General features: G+C 42.1%; 1 protein-coding gene across 3 annotated transcripts in view; it reads right to left on the bottom strand.

The window, feature by feature from the left end:
* l1cama (L1 cell adhesion molecule, paralog a) overlaps positions 1-15,279 on the bottom strand; it is a 118,589-nt gene extending 103,310 nt beyond the window's left edge. For all 3 annotated transcript variants that reach the window (XM_090185298.1, XM_090185297.1, XM_090185296.1), the window contains exon 1: positions 15,028-15,279. The gene's annotated coding sequence lies outside the window, so the exon portion shown is untranslated. The remainder of the gene's footprint in view (positions 1-15,027) is intronic.
* Between the last annotated feature and the right edge of the window lie 196 nt (positions 15,280-15,475).

The raw sequence follows: 15,475 nt of genomic DNA on the forward strand, positions 1-15,475 counted from the left end.
GCAAGTAGCCATCTTCCATAAAGTCCACTGTCATAATCTCCCAGTGAGCTCCATAGACGGCCAAGTCCCCTGTCTGAGCCTCAGCGCCGAGACAAGAGGGGGTACATGATCCTAGACCAGTACTCCCACGCTCAGACTTTTACAATCCATCATCACTGGGGCCATGTTCCTACCCATCCAGGACATCTACTTGAAACGGTGCCTGAGGAAGTCTCGCAGCATCCTCAAGGACCCCACACACCCCAGCCATGAGCTGTTTTCTTCCTTACCATCGGTATTGGAGCATGAGGTCTGACACCAACAGGCTCAGTTTCTATCTACAAGCCATCAGAATGCTGAACACTTGAACTGGACTGACCACCTGCACTGATTCTCTACACACGCGCACACACACATTTATGCTACACACACATCCCAACATGGGCCAGCATCCCTGTGGAACGCTTACAACACCTTGTAGAGTCCATGCCCAAACAACTTGAGGCTGTTCCCAATGTTTGGTATACTCAGTGTATTCTGTGGGTGTACAGTATTTTGCATATAGTACACTTGGTGTCAGACACAGTGGATGATTGAGGAGCTGTGTAAATGCTCCCAAGAGGCGTCGAATCCAGACTGTATCACAACCTGTCCGTGATTTGGAGTCCCATATGCAGGACAACAATTGGCCCAGCGAGTTTGGCCGGTGTAGGCCGTCATTGTAAATAAGAATGTGTTCTTAACTGACTTGCCTAGTTAAATAAAGGTACAAAAAAAATGATGTGACACACACACACACACACATGCATGAACACAGGCAAGCATGCAGGCGCACGCACACACACACTCCCACACTTCCTCTACATTCAACAGAACACTTCATCCACCCATAGTGCAGAAGTGAGACACACTGGACAGGGATGCGATTCAGGACAATTTTAGTCAGAGGTGTTTTCCATAAAGCCTCTTTGATAGGACTAGCATGTGTTCGATGGGAGGAAGAGGGGAATTCTTACAGCAACTTGAAGACAAAGACATCGTTTTGTCAGAGTGACAGAGCAAGAGAGAGAGAGGGGGAGAGAAAGAGACAGAGCAAGAGAGAGAGAGGGAGAGAAAGAGACAGAGCAAGAGACAGAGAGGGAGAGAAAGAGACAGAGCAAGAGAGAGAGAAAGGGAGCGAAAGAGACAGAGCAAGAGACAGAGAGGGAGAGAAAGAGACAGAGCAAGAGAGAGAGAGGGAGAGAAAGAGACAGAGCAAGAGAGAGAGAGAGCGAGAAAGAGACAGAGCAAGAGAGAGAGAGGGAGAGAAAGAGACAGCAAGAGAGAGAGAGGGAGAGAAAGAGAGAGAGAGGGAGAGAAAGAGACAGAGCAAGAGAGAGAGAGCGGGAGTGAAAGAGACAGAGCAAGAGAGAGAGGGAGAGAAAGTGACAGAGCAAGAGAGAGAGAGAGAGAGGGAGCGAAAGAGACAGAGCAAGAGACAGAGAGGGAGAGAAAGAGATAGAGCAAGAGAGAGAGAGAGTGAAAGAGACAGAGCAAGAGACAGAGCAAGAGAAAGAGAGGGAGCGAAAGAGACAGAGCAAGAGAGAGAGAGGGAGAGAAAGAGACAGAGCAAGAGAGAGAGAGAGCGAGAGACAGAGCAAGAGAGAGAGAGGGAGCTAAAGAGACAGAGCAAGAGAGAGAGAGGGAGCTAAAGAGACAGAGCAAGAGAGAGAGAGGGAGCGAAAGAGACAGCAAGAGAGAGACAGAGCAAGAGAGAGAGGGAGCGAGAGAGGGAGAGAGAGTGGGAGCGAAAGAGACAGAGCAAGAGAGAGAGAGGGAGCGAAAGAGACAGCAAGAGAGAGACAGAGCAAGAGAGAGAGGGAGCGAGAGAGGGAGAGAGAGTGGGAGCTAAAGAGACAGAGCAAGAGAGAGAGAGGGAGCGAAAGAGACAGAGCAAGAGAGAGACAGAGCAAGAGAGAGAGGGAGCGAGAGAGGGAGAGAGAGTGGGAGCGAAAGAGACAGAGCAAGAGAGAGAGAGGGAGAGAAAGAGACAGAGCAAGAGAGAGAGAGGGAGAGAAAGAGACAGAGCAAGAGAGAGAGGGAGAGAAAGAGACAGAGCAAGAGAGAGAGAGGGAGCTAAAGCGACATCAAGAGAGAGAGAGGGAGAGAAAGAGACAGAGCAAGAGAGAGAGAGAGAGAAAGAGAAAGAGACAGAGCAAGAGAGAGAGAGGGAGCTAAAGAGACAGAGCAAGAGAGAGAGAGGGAGAGAAAGAGACAGCAAGAGAGAGAGAGGGAGAGAAAGAGACAGCAAGAGAGAAAGAGGGAGAGAAAGAGACAGCAAGAGAGAGAGAGGGAGAGAAAGAGACAGAGTAAGAGAGAGGGAGCGAATGAGACAGAGCAAGAGAGAGAGAGGGAGCGAGAGAGGGGAGATGAAGGTCTCTGAAAGACAGAGAAGGGCAGACAGCAGACAGTTTATCTGAAAGACAGAGATTTGATCTTAACTTCTCCCCTCTTTTTTCCTCTCTTTCTCTCGTGTACGCTTCTCTCATCTCCTCTCTTATCTCTGTAGTTTTCTCTCTCTCTGTTTCTCCTTCAGTCCGTTTCTTGTTTTTCTCTTTTCGTTCTGAAACCATTTCCTTTTATGAGATTCTAGGAACTCTAATATGTTTACGGCGTTTCCAATTATAATAGAATTAAGTAGATTAAATCCAGGATTCATGCATTTTCCAGCTTTAATCGAATACAAAGCTTTCTCTTTGACACCTACTGTGCTCTGTAAATGACTTGATTGTTTGAAGTCGTAAGGCATACTCAGCATTCACTTCTCTTATGACTTCAATTTAGTAGTCATAATACTGTTAGGTCCCTGTTTAATGGTTAAACAGGGATATTTCCTATGTTTTTCAAGGGGTATTAATCCCCTCCTACTCCTCTCTCTCAAACACACATGCGTATGTGCACGCACACAGACACACGTGCTTATACAAACACACAGAAAGCGGTGCCACTGACAGAGATTTAATAAGGTAATCCTCTTGATCAAATCAAATGAATTCCATCCAATATCCATATTTTCCACAAGTATGATACTTGAACCCCAGCTTTAAAGTGTGTGTCCCAAATGTCACCCAATTCCCTATATAGCGCACTAAATAGGGAACAAGCCTGTTAAACAGCCATTGTTGAGTGGCTGCTGCCAACATACTGACTCATCTCTAGCCACTTTAATAATGAAAAATTGATGTAATATATGTATCACTAGCCACTTTAAACAATGCCACTTTATATAATGTTTACATACCATACATTACTCATCTCATATGTATATACTGTACTCTATACCACCTACTGCATCTTGCCTATGCTGTTCAGCCATCGCTCATTCATATATTTTTATGTACATATTCTTATTCATTCCTTTACACTTGTGTGTATAAGGTAGTAGTTTGGGAATTGTTAGGTTAGATTACTCGTTGGTTATTACTGCATGGTTGGAACTAGAAGCACAAGCATTCCGCTACACTCGCATTAACATCTGCTAACCATGTGTATGTGACCAATCAAATTTAATTTGATTTGAGATGCCATATGGGATGTAGCCTGTTACACCCTGATCTGTTTCACCTGTCTTTGTGATTGTCTCCACCCCCCTCCAGGTGTCACCCATCTTCCCCCTTATCCCCTGTATATTTAAACCTGTGTTCTCTGTTTGTCTGTTGCCAGTTCGTTGTGTTCATCAAACCTACCAGCGTTTGTTTCCCTGCTCCTGCCGGTTTTCCTGCTCCTGTTTCTAGTCCTTCCCGGTTTTGACCCCTGCCTGCCTTGACCCTGAGACCTCCTGCCGTTCTGGATCCTTTATACCTTCTCTGGATTATTGACGCCTGCTTGCCTTGACCTGTCATTTGCCTTTCCCTGTCAGGAATACACTTTTGTTTCTTCAACTCTGTCTGCATCTCGGTCATACCTCAAATGTGATAAGCCTATGGTTGGTTCAATTGTATAATTGGGTTAATTCTATTGGTCTTAATGTCTGAGGGTTTCTTGGAAATTCATTAATAATCTAAAGCTATTATTCTAATTAAGGCCTGGAGTGGCAGGCTTTGTTTTGGTTTGGTTTGCTACTCAACTATGCATGAATCCAAAAAATGTGAAACCACACTTGGTGAATAAACAGGTAGAAAGGTAGAAAGAGATGGAGAGAGAAAAGCCAGTAAAAGAGGGGAATGGATTAGAAGTAGTAGCGGTGGTGGTAGTAGTAGTAGTATAGGGGAGGACCATTTCATAAAAATACATATATTTTTTTACATTTAAAAAGTTAGCCTTTATAGATGAAACTATACCAAATATAATCACATCACCAAACAATTGATTACAATTTTCCAACAGTCTATAGGAGGCACAACAGCACTCTGTAGGGTAGCACCATGGTGTAGCCGGAGGACAGCCTGCTTTCATCCTCCTCTGGGTACATTGACTTCAATAGAAAACCTAGAAGGTTCATGGTTCTCACTCCCTGCCATAGACTTACACAGTAGTTATGACAACTTCCGGAGGAAGACATGTTGTCCAGCTAATCAAAGGATCAGAGAATTAATATAGTACTGAAAGAATAAACTACAACTAGCTAGCACTGCAGTGTATGAAATGTGGTGAGTAATTGACTCAAAGAGAGAAAAAGACAATAGTTTAACAGTTTTGAAGAAATTAATTTCTTCCAAAATGAAGGATAAGCAAGAGAAAAAGAGAGAGTGTTTTTTTTTCACTTTCAGTTACTTCGCTAGCAAATGCAGCTAGCTAATTTAGCCTACTCAAACACCCTGCTCAAACAGAGGGATGCTATGTTAGCTAGCTGGACACGACTATCCAACACAACACTAGAACTCTTCCAAATCAAGGTAAGCTTTCGGTATTACTCATTTTTTGCCACCGGGGCCCGCCAGTGTAACTGCTTACTGACTGTACACTAACGTTACTGCATGATTGTAGCGGGTTTACTAATGCCTTAGTTCTATTAGCTATGCTGACTATGACATTACTTTAGCTAATATGGAGACAACGATGTAAGCTGTGTGTAGCGGTTTGGTTTGGAAAATCTTTTTTTAGCCTGGTCACATACAGCTAATGTGTTGTGCATTGAAGTCCACAAGCGAAAGGACAAGGTGAGAGGAGGAAAGCGCATAGAAGGAATAAAACGTGGCTGCTATGAAAGTGAACTGTGTTTACGCGTAATCAGGGGTGTATTCATTCTGCTGATTCTGTTGAAAAACCTTTCTTAAGCGGAAGCAAATGGAACAAAACGGGGATAAACATAACTGAATTTGTCCAATATAAACTCTTGTTTGCAACTGTTGGACTAATGATTACACCCTATATCAGCTAGATGCAGGCAAGAGTGTGCAAGGCGGTATTGAATGTCACTGTCAGTCCATGTGTCACTGTCTGTGGCCTCAAATTTGTCTCTCGAGCTGTGTGCACCTACGTTGTAAACTTTCATTCATAGGCTAGGATGTAGCAACCTCATGATGGGTATAGGGAACATTTGAGTATCATGTAGAGTTGAAGTCGGAAGTTTACATACACCTTAGCCAAATATATTTAAACTCAGTTTTTCACAATTTCTGACATTTAATCTGAGTAAAAATTCCCTGTCTTAGGTCAGTTAGGATCACCAGTTTATTTTAAGAATGTGAAATGTCAGAATAATAGTAGAGAGATTGATTTATTTCAGCTTTTATTTCTTTCATCACATTCCCAGTGGGTCAGAAGTTTACATACACTCAATAAGTATTTGGTAGCATTGCCTTTAAATTGTTTAACTTTAACAAACATTTCAGGTAGCCTTCCACAAGCTTCCCACAATAAGTTGGGTGAATTTTGGCCCATTCCTCCTGACAGAGCTGGTGTAACTGAGTCAGGTTTGTTGGCCTCCTTGCACACACACGCTTTTTCAGTTCTGCCCAAATATTTTCTATAGGATTGAGGTCAGGACTTTGTGATGGTCCATCCAATACCTTCCCTTTGTTGTCCTTAAGCCATTTTGCCACAACTTTGGAAGTATGCTTGGGGTCATTGTCCATTTGGAAGACCCATTTGTGATCAAGCTTTAACTTCCTGACTGATGTCTTGAGATGTTGCTTCAATATATCCACATAATATTTCTTCCTCATTAAGCCATCTATTTTGTGAAATGCACCAATCCCTCCTGCAGCAATGCACCCCCACAACATGATGATGTCACCCCAGTGCCTCACAGTTGGGATGGTGTTCTTCGACTTGCAAGCTTCCCCCTTTTTCCTCCAAACATAACGATGGCCATTATGGCCAAACAGTTCTATTTTTGTTTCATCAGACCAGAGGACATTTCTCCAAAAAGTACAATCTTTGCAGTTGTAAACCGTAGTCTGGCTTTTTTATGGCGGTTTTGGAGCAGTGGCTTCTTCCTTGCTGAGCGGCCTTTCAGGTTATGTCGATATAGGACTCGTTTTACTGTGGATATAGATACTTTTGCATCTGTTTCCTCCAGCATCTTCACAAGGTCCTTTGCTGTTGTTCTGGGATTGACATGCACTTTTCACACCAAAATACGTTAATCTCTAGGAGACAGAACGCGTCTCCTTCCTTGGCAGTATGACGGCTGCGTGGTCCCATGGTGTTTATACTTGCGTACTATTGTTTGTACAGATGAACGTGGTACCTTCAGGTGTTTGGAAATTGCTCCCAAGGATGAAACAGACTTGTGGAGGTCTACAATTTTTTTCTCTGAGGCCTTGGCTGATTTATTTTGATTTTCCCATGATGTAAGGTAAAGAGGCACTGAGTTTGAAGGTAGGCCTTGAAATACATCCACAGGTACACCTCCAATCGACTAAAATGTTGTCAATTAGCCTATCAGAAGCTTCTAAAGCCATGATATAATTTTCTGGAATTTTCCAAGCTGTTTAAAGGAACAGTCAACTTAGTGTATGTTAACTTCTGACCCACTGGATTTGTGATACAGTGAATTATAAGTGAAATAATCTGTCTGTAAACAATCGTTGGAAAAATGAATTGTGTCATGCACAAAATAGATGTCCTAAACGACTTGCCAAAACTATAGTTTGTTAACAAGACATTTGTGGAGTGTTTCAAAAACAAGTTTTAATGACTCCAACCTTAGTGTATGTAAACTCCCGACTTCAACTTTAGTAGCCTAAACCTATCAATGTGATATTGAACTGGCTGAATGGAATATGAATGAGTCATCCAGTATGCTGTAATAGATAAATAGCCATGCTCATGAAAAAAATAACTTCCTCCTCCATCTTAAACGGCACTGACCGCCACTGTAGTGGTAGTAGTAGTAGTAGTAGTAGTGGTAGTAGTAGTAATAGTAGTAGTAATAGTAGTAGTAGTAATCGTAGTAGTAATAGTAGTGGTAGTAGCAGTAGTAATAGTAGTGGTATTAGTAGTAATAGTAGTAGTCGTAGTAATAGTAGTGGTAGTAGTAGTAATAGTAGTAATAGTAGTAGTAATAGTAGTAGTAATAGTAGTAGTAGTAGTACTAGTAGTAGTAGTGGTAGTAATAGTAGTGGTAGTAGTAGTAATAGTAGTGGTAGGCATAATAGTAGTAGTAGTAGTAGTAGTAATAGTAGTAGTAGTAGTAGTGGTAGTAATAGTAGTGGTAGTGGTAGTAGTGGTAGTAGTAATAGTAGTAATAGTAGTAGTAATAGTAGTAGTAGTAGTACTAGTAGTAGTAGTGGTAGTAGTAATAGTAGTAGTAATAGTAGTAGTAGTAGTACTAGTAGTAGTAATAGTAGTAGTAGTAGTACTAGTAGTAGTAATAGTAGTAGTAATAGTAGTAGTAATAGTAGTAGTAATAGTAGTAGTAATAGTAGTACTAGTAGTAGTAGTGGTAGTAGTAATAGTAGTAGTAGTAGTAATAGTAGTACTAGTAGTAGTAGTAATAGTGGTAGTAGTGGTAGTAGTGATGGTATTAGTGCTTCGTTGCAGAGAACTGGTATAAACGGTACTGTAGGTGTCTATCTCTTTGCCTTGTATCATCACTGGGCACTGACCTAATGTTGACAACATCTCCAGGTTTCTCCTCTTTTTAAAACCACCCACTACCTTTCAAATCAACTCTCATCTTTCCTTTTTTCTGTCCTTGTCTATTGCATTATTATTTCTTTCTCAATAAAGTATCTATGCTATTCTATTTCATCATAAAATCCCTCACCTCTCTCTATATATATATTCAGACACCCCTCCCTCCCTCCAGGTTGAATAATCATGTCCCCCTGCCTTCCAATCACTCCTTGCCTGACCCTTCACTCTCTAAATCAAAGTAATGTATTCTGAACCCCACCCTGGCACATCTGCCTGATCCACCACTTGACACCCACCCGTCAGTCAGTCAAGCTAGGCCTCCAGCTGCAGAAACTAAATCAAACAAGTGTGTGCGTGACACACATGCATACAGTACCAATCAAAAGTTTGGACACACCTATTAATTCAAGGGTTTTTCTTTATTTGTACTATGTTCTACATTGTAGAATAATAGTGAAGACATCAAAACTATGAAATAACACATGGAATCATGTAGTAACCAAAAAAGCGTTAAACAAATCAAAATATATTTGAGATTTGAGATTCATCAAAGTAGCCATCCTTTTCCTTCATGACAGCTTTGCACAATCTTGGCATTCTCTCAACCAGCTTCATGAGGTAGTCACTTGGAATGCATTTAAATCAACAGGTGTGCCTTGATTAAGTTAATTTGTGGAATTTCTTTCCTTCTTAATGCGTTCGAGCCAATCGGTTGTGTTGTGACAAGTTCGGAAAGACCAAGTCCATATTATGGCAAGAACAGCTCAAATAAGCAAATGGAAACGAAAGCCCATCATTACTTTAAGACATGAAGGTCAGTCAATCTGGAACATTTCAAGAACTTTGAACGTTTTTTCAAGTGCACTTGCAAAAACCATCAAGCGCTATGATGAAACGCCACAGTAAAGAAAGACCCAGAGTTACCTCTGCTGCAGAGGATAAGTTCATTAGAGTTACCAGCCTCAGATTGCAGCCCAAATAAATGCTTCACATAGTTCAAGTAACAGACACATCTCAACATCAACTGTTCAGAGGAGACTGTGTGAATCAGGTCGAATTGCAGGTCGAATTGTTGCAAAGAAACCACTACTAAAGGACACCAATAAGAAGAAGAGACTTGCTTGGGCCAAGAAACATGAGCAACGGACATTAGACCGGCGGAACTTTGTCTGGTCTTATGAGTCCAAATTTGAGATTTTTGCTTCCAACCACTGTCTTCGTGAGACGCAGAGTAGGTGAACGGATGATCTCTGCATATGTGGTTCCCACCGTGAAGCATGGAGGAGGAGGTGTGATGGTGTGGGGGTGCTTTGCTAGTGACACTGTCAGTGACACTGTCAGGTACACTTAACCAGCATGGCTATCACAGCGTTCTGCAGCGTACGCCATCCCATCTGGTTTGCGCTTAGTGGGACTATCATTTGTTTTTCAAGAGGACAATGACCCAACACACCTTCAGGGCTACTTGACCAAGAAGGAGAGTGATGGAGTGCTGCATCAGATGACCTGGCCTCCACAATCACCCGACCTTAACCCAATTGAGATGGTTTGGGATGAGTTGGACCGCAGAGTGAAGGAAAAGCAGCCATCAAGTGCTCAGCATATGTGGGAACTCCCTCAAGACTGTTGGAAAAGCATTCCAGGTGAAGCTGGTTGAGAGAATGCTAAGAGTGTGCAAAGCTGTCATCAAGGCAAAGGGTGGCTACTTTGAAGAATCTCAAATATAGAATATATTTTGATCTGTTGAACACTTTTTTGGTTACTACGTTATTCCATATGTGTTATTTCATAGTATTGATGTCTTCACTATTATTCTACAATGTAGAAAATCATAAAAATATAGAAAATCCCTTGTATGAGCAGGTGTGTCCAAACTTTGGACTGGTACTGCATTCAGAAAGTATTCAGACCCCTTGACTTTTTCCACATTTTGTTACAATACAGCCTTATTCTAAAATCGATTACATCGTTTTTTTCCCCTTCATCAATCTACACACAATACCCCATAATGACAGTGAAAACAGGTTTTTAGAATTTTTTGCCAATTTATTCAAAATAAAAATACTGATGCCTTGTTTACATAAGTATTCAGACCTTTGCTGTGAGACTCGAAATTGAGCTCAAGTGCATCCTGTTTCCATTGATCATCCTTGAGATGTTTTTACAACTTGATTAGAGTCCACCTGTGGTAAATTCTATTGATTGTATATGATTTGGAAAGGCACATGCTTGTCTGTAAGGGCCTTGGCCAGGGAGGTGACCAAGAACCCAAGGGTTACTCAGAGAGAGCTCCATATTTCCTCTGTGGAGATGGGAGAACCTTCCAGAAGGACAACCACCTCTGCAGCACTCCACCAATCAGGACTTTATGATAGAGTGGCCAGACGGAAGCCACTACTCAGTAAAAGGCACATGACAGCCCGCTTGGAGTTTTCCAAAAGGCACCTAAAGGACTCTCAGACCATGAGAAACAAGATTCTCTGATGAAACCAAAGAACTCTTTGGCCTAAATGCCAAGCGTCACGTCTGGAGGAAACCTGGCACCATCCCTACGGTGAAGCATGGGGGTGGCAGAATCATACTGTGGGGATGTTTTTAATCGGCAGGGACAGGGAGACTAGTCAGGATCGAGGGAAAGATGAACGGAGCAAAGTACAGTACAGAGATCCTTGATGAAAACCTGCTCCAGAGCGCTCAGGACCTCAGACTGGGGTGAAGAATTATCTTCCAACAGGACAACGACCCTAAGCACACAGCCAAGACAACACAGGAGTAGCTTCAGAACAAGTCTCTAAATGTCCTTGAGTGGCCCAGCCAGAGCCCGGGACTTGAACCCGCCCTGAAAATAGCTGTGCAGCGAAGATCCCCATCCAACCTGACAGAGCTTGAGAGGATCTGCAGAGAAGAATGGGAGAAACTCCCCAAATACAGGTGTGCCAAGCTTGTAGCGTTATACCCAAGAAGACTTGAGGCTGTCATCTCTGCCAAAGGTGCTTCAACAAAGTACTTATGTAAATGTGATATTTCAGTTATTTTATTTGTTATACATTTTGGGAAAAAAACACAAAAAACAGTTTTTGCTTTGTCATTATGGGATATTGTGTGTAGATGGATGAGGAACAAAAACTATTTAATCCGTTTTAGAATAAGGCTGTAACGTATCAAAATGTGGAAAAAAACAAGGGGTTTGAATACTTTCCGAATGCACTGTAGTGCACTACTTTAACTAGATCCCTATGGGCCCTGGTCAAATAATAGTGCACTGTCTAGTGGTTAGAGCATTAGACCAGTAACCGAAAGGTTACTGAAAATAAACCCTGCAAATGATGCAACCCTGCCCCTCTCTCTGGTTCACTAACACATTGATCTATATGTCATATAAACTGTGCACATCATGTTTATCTTTCCCTCCCTACATCCCTTCTTCCTCTCTTCTGTCGTTGCTGCCATCTCCCTGTGAACTTGTCTTTCTCGCTCATTCTTCTCTTGATCCCTCCTCTCTTTTTTTCTCTCTGTCTCTTCAGACAATTTATCTACCAGCATATATATTACAGGATCGTGAGTGCATTGCTTTTCAAATGGGAGCCCACCCTTCCTTTCCCTTTCCCTCCCTCCCTCCCTCTCTCATCCTCCCCTCCCCTCTTTCTTTCTCCCCTCCCTCTTTCTCTCCCCTCTCTCTCTTTTTAACCTCTTTTTCTCTCTCCCCCTCCATCTCTCTGACCCCACTCCCTCCCTCCCTCTCTATTGCTCCCCCCTCCCCCGTGTCTCTCTCACCTCTCTCTCTTAACTCTCTCTTTATCTGCCCCCCCCCCATCTCCCTGGTCTCTCTTAAATCACCCTCTTCAGCCATCCCTCTGTTAGAACAGCTCAATTAATCTCCAGCTGGCTTCAGCGAGGAGGAGGAGATTACATTCTGCTACGGCATAGAGGACCCAGGGTAATCACACACTGTACTGTACAGCGATGTGTGTGTGTGTGTATAGTGTAGCTATATGAAAGACAGTAAGAAATAACAACTATCTGTTTGGCTCTAGGAGCAGCAGATCTAGGACATTCAAAGTTAGGGTTGTGACCCCTACTGGGGTCAAGGGGGAACTGCATTGGAGTCGCCAATAAAAAAAAAACAGAGTAATACAATCTGTACTATTGTGTGGGAAAATATACAAACGTTTTTGAGAAAGATAATTTGAAAAATACAATTTTGAGTAAATGTATTTAAAAAATAACAATAATGATAAGAGATGAAAATGCAATGAATTGAAGGTTATTTATTGATGTGAAATGTACCTATTTTAAGTGTCTGTCGTTAGATTTGTGGTGGAGTGGAGTCGCAACAAATTTTTTGGGGAAAAAAACGGGGTCCCCATAAATTCTGGAAAAATAATTTTTATTTATTTAACTCCAAATTGAATTTCCTGCAATTCTACACATTTTGACATGAGGAGTAGAGAAAATGTTGCAGTTTTAAAGCAAGTTTTCTGCCAACTCTACACAAGGGGTGGAGAGAAAATAATAACAATATTATAAAACATTTCATGCAATTCTACTTATTTTTCCATGGGGCAGAGAGAATTGTTTTGTTGTTTTACAGCTAATTTCTTGACATCAGCAAACCTGTCTCCCACACAACGCCATACACGTGGTCTGCGGTTGTGAGGCCGGTTGGACGTACTGCCAAATTCCCTAAAATGACGTTGGAGGCGGCTTATGGTAGATAAATTAACTAATTCTCTGGCAACAGCTTTGGTGGACATTCCTGCAGTCAGCATGCCAATTGCATGCTCCCTCAAAACTTGTGACATTTATGGCATTGTGTTGTGTGACAAAACTGCATAATTTAGAGTGGCCTTTTATTTCCCCAGCACAAAGTGCACCTGTGTAATGATCATGATACACTTGTCAGGTGAATTACTTATCTTGGCAAAGGACAAATGCTCACTAACAGAGATGTAAACAAATCTGTGCACAACATTTGGCAGAAATAAGCTTTTTGTACGTGTAGAACATTTCTGGGAATCTTTTATTTCAGCTCATGGGACCAACACTTTACATGTTTATATTTTTTTTCATTGTATTATGGGCTGCCTGTTCTGTGATCTAGAAACAGAATATAATGTTTTGCATTCTAGAATACCAGAACACTCTACATTGTAATCCTCTCATTTGCCTAATGGATTAATGTAGATTTGCAAGGTCGTTGCCGTGTTTGGCACATTGCCTGGTGTTTGCATCCGTTTACAGGCACACCTATACAGTCTGTTGGGAGAGCTGACTGCCACTGCCACACCCATCTTTTCCTTTTCAACGTCTCTCTCTCTCTCTCTCTCTCTCTCTCTCTCTCTCTCTCTCTCTCTCTCTCTCTCTCTCTCTCCTGTTGAAAGCATCTCTCTCTTTTTCTCTTTCTACATCATTCTTTCTTTACCTCTCTCTCTTCTTTCCTCTACCACTTCACTCTCTCTCCCTCCCCTTCCACCTGTTTCTCTCCCCTTTTCTCTCGTTCTCCTACACCCCTTGCTCGGTCTCTTCTTCTCCCGCCTCCCTCTCTGTCCCATCAGACAGTACTGTAGTTAAGGTAGCCAGAGGGAGGAACACAGGAGCACCTCAGAGGAGCACCGCCCCAGATAAATGCCTTCGGTTCCAGAGCGAGAGTGAGAAAGAAGAGAGAGATACACTGCAGTAGGATAGCCAGGACAGGAAAGCCTGTATTCACAACGTTGAGTGCTGATCAATCCTCCCTGTCCATATGATCTTATTTAGTATGATCTAAAGGACAAAACTGATCCTAGATCAGGATAACTTTCTTTCTCTCAGATTAGACTTCCTTCCTTCAGACCACTAGCCTGATCCCAGATCTGTTTGTGCTGGCCCATATGAACACAAACAGACCTGGGACCAGCAGGCTACCAGACCTGTGAATATATCATTACAGCACAGTGCAATCAGAGCCTTCCTTAACAACATTAAACCCGTGAGTTGAAGGAGGGGAGTACAACAGGGAGAATAGTGTATAAAGTAGCAGAGTAGAAAGAGAGATAAGCTGAAAATAAGCCGAGTTAACTGGAAGATTGGTCAAAATGATAAAGGCATGGTCTAAAGGGCAGGACGTGGGTGAACAGAACTGTGTTAAAATGCCTCACATATTGTAGCAATAATAATATATTGTATTTTGTAAAAATATTTGTTTTATGTGACAATTTTTTTTGAAAACATTGTAAGTGAGCAAAATAAACCCACACTCATTTTCAATGTATTTTTTTTAATGTGTCAACACTTATTTCAAACGTGTATGATCACACACAGTCATAAAATGTAAAATCTCTATTTATGCAGATTAGTAAAACACCAGCCGATAATATAATTTCCTCCAAAGTTCCACAACAGCATTGCATTCAAAATTAATACCAACCAGTCAGACCCAGACCCTGTTGCATGCTACACACTGTCTGACTGTGTGCCCAGCAAAACCTACTAAAGACATACCATCGTATTATTTCTCTATGTAACATCCATTCAAACTATTCAACAAGATGTCTGCTTCAATATGCTGTCATTTTCACAATTACAAATCATAATTTAAAAATTAATTAAACGTAAACTATGAAGGTGATACTACGGTACAAAACTTACAAACACTTCTAGCACAACATTGAGAGAAATGACGATAAGCACATTTGCTCATTTTAACAATATTCTCAACAGAAATCTTGAAATATAAATACTTTTGACAGTTGTATCCAATGACATCACCACTAATATTATTCTCTACTCACTACAAATACATTCACAACACATTAAATGACTCTTCTAGAAATCTAACCATCTTTCCACAGCCATCACAGACAGGCTAGGAAGGTGATTGTGATGCTGTGAGGGGAACTGCAGATGTGACCAAGGTGTGGTGAAGCTATAATCCTCCAGCCAGACAGCATTCTAATTCATCTCTCTCTCTCTCTCTCTCTCTCTCTCTCTCTCTTCTTCTCTTACCTCCACAGGTTTAAAAGATGGCCTCAGGGATGTTGATTCTCCTTTTCCTCTGTCCTCCTTGTTTTCTTCCCCTCGCTCTCTCTCTCTTCCCCTCTCTCTATCAAATTGATTGTGCCCTCTCCTCTCTCTCTGTGCTGATGCTGCAGTGATACAAAAACACACCCTCTCTCCCTCTCTCTCTCTGCCTCCCTCGCTCTCATTGGCTTCCTGCTAGAGGTGACATCGCCTTTCTTCTGCTCTGCCTCTCCACTCATCCCTCCCTCTTCCCCTGCCTCGCTCTCTCACTCAGCTCGCACTCTCGGTGAATTCTGACCCCATCCCTCCCTTTCCTCTCTCAATTCCCTCAGTTCACCCCATCCCCTCCCTCCCTCCCTCCTCCTCCTCTCCCTCTTCTCTCTAGCTGGATTAGTTTTGCCAGGTTTCAGTAGCCAGATAGCAGTTCTCTCTC

The sequence above is a fragment of the Oncorhynchus mykiss genome, chromosome 9 (genome assembly GCF_057628025.1).
Source record: "Oncorhynchus mykiss isolate SJ-2025 chromosome 9, ASM5762802v1, whole genome shotgun sequence".
Classification (NCBI taxonomy): domain Eukaryota; kingdom Metazoa; phylum Chordata; class Actinopteri; order Salmoniformes; family Salmonidae; genus Oncorhynchus; species Oncorhynchus mykiss.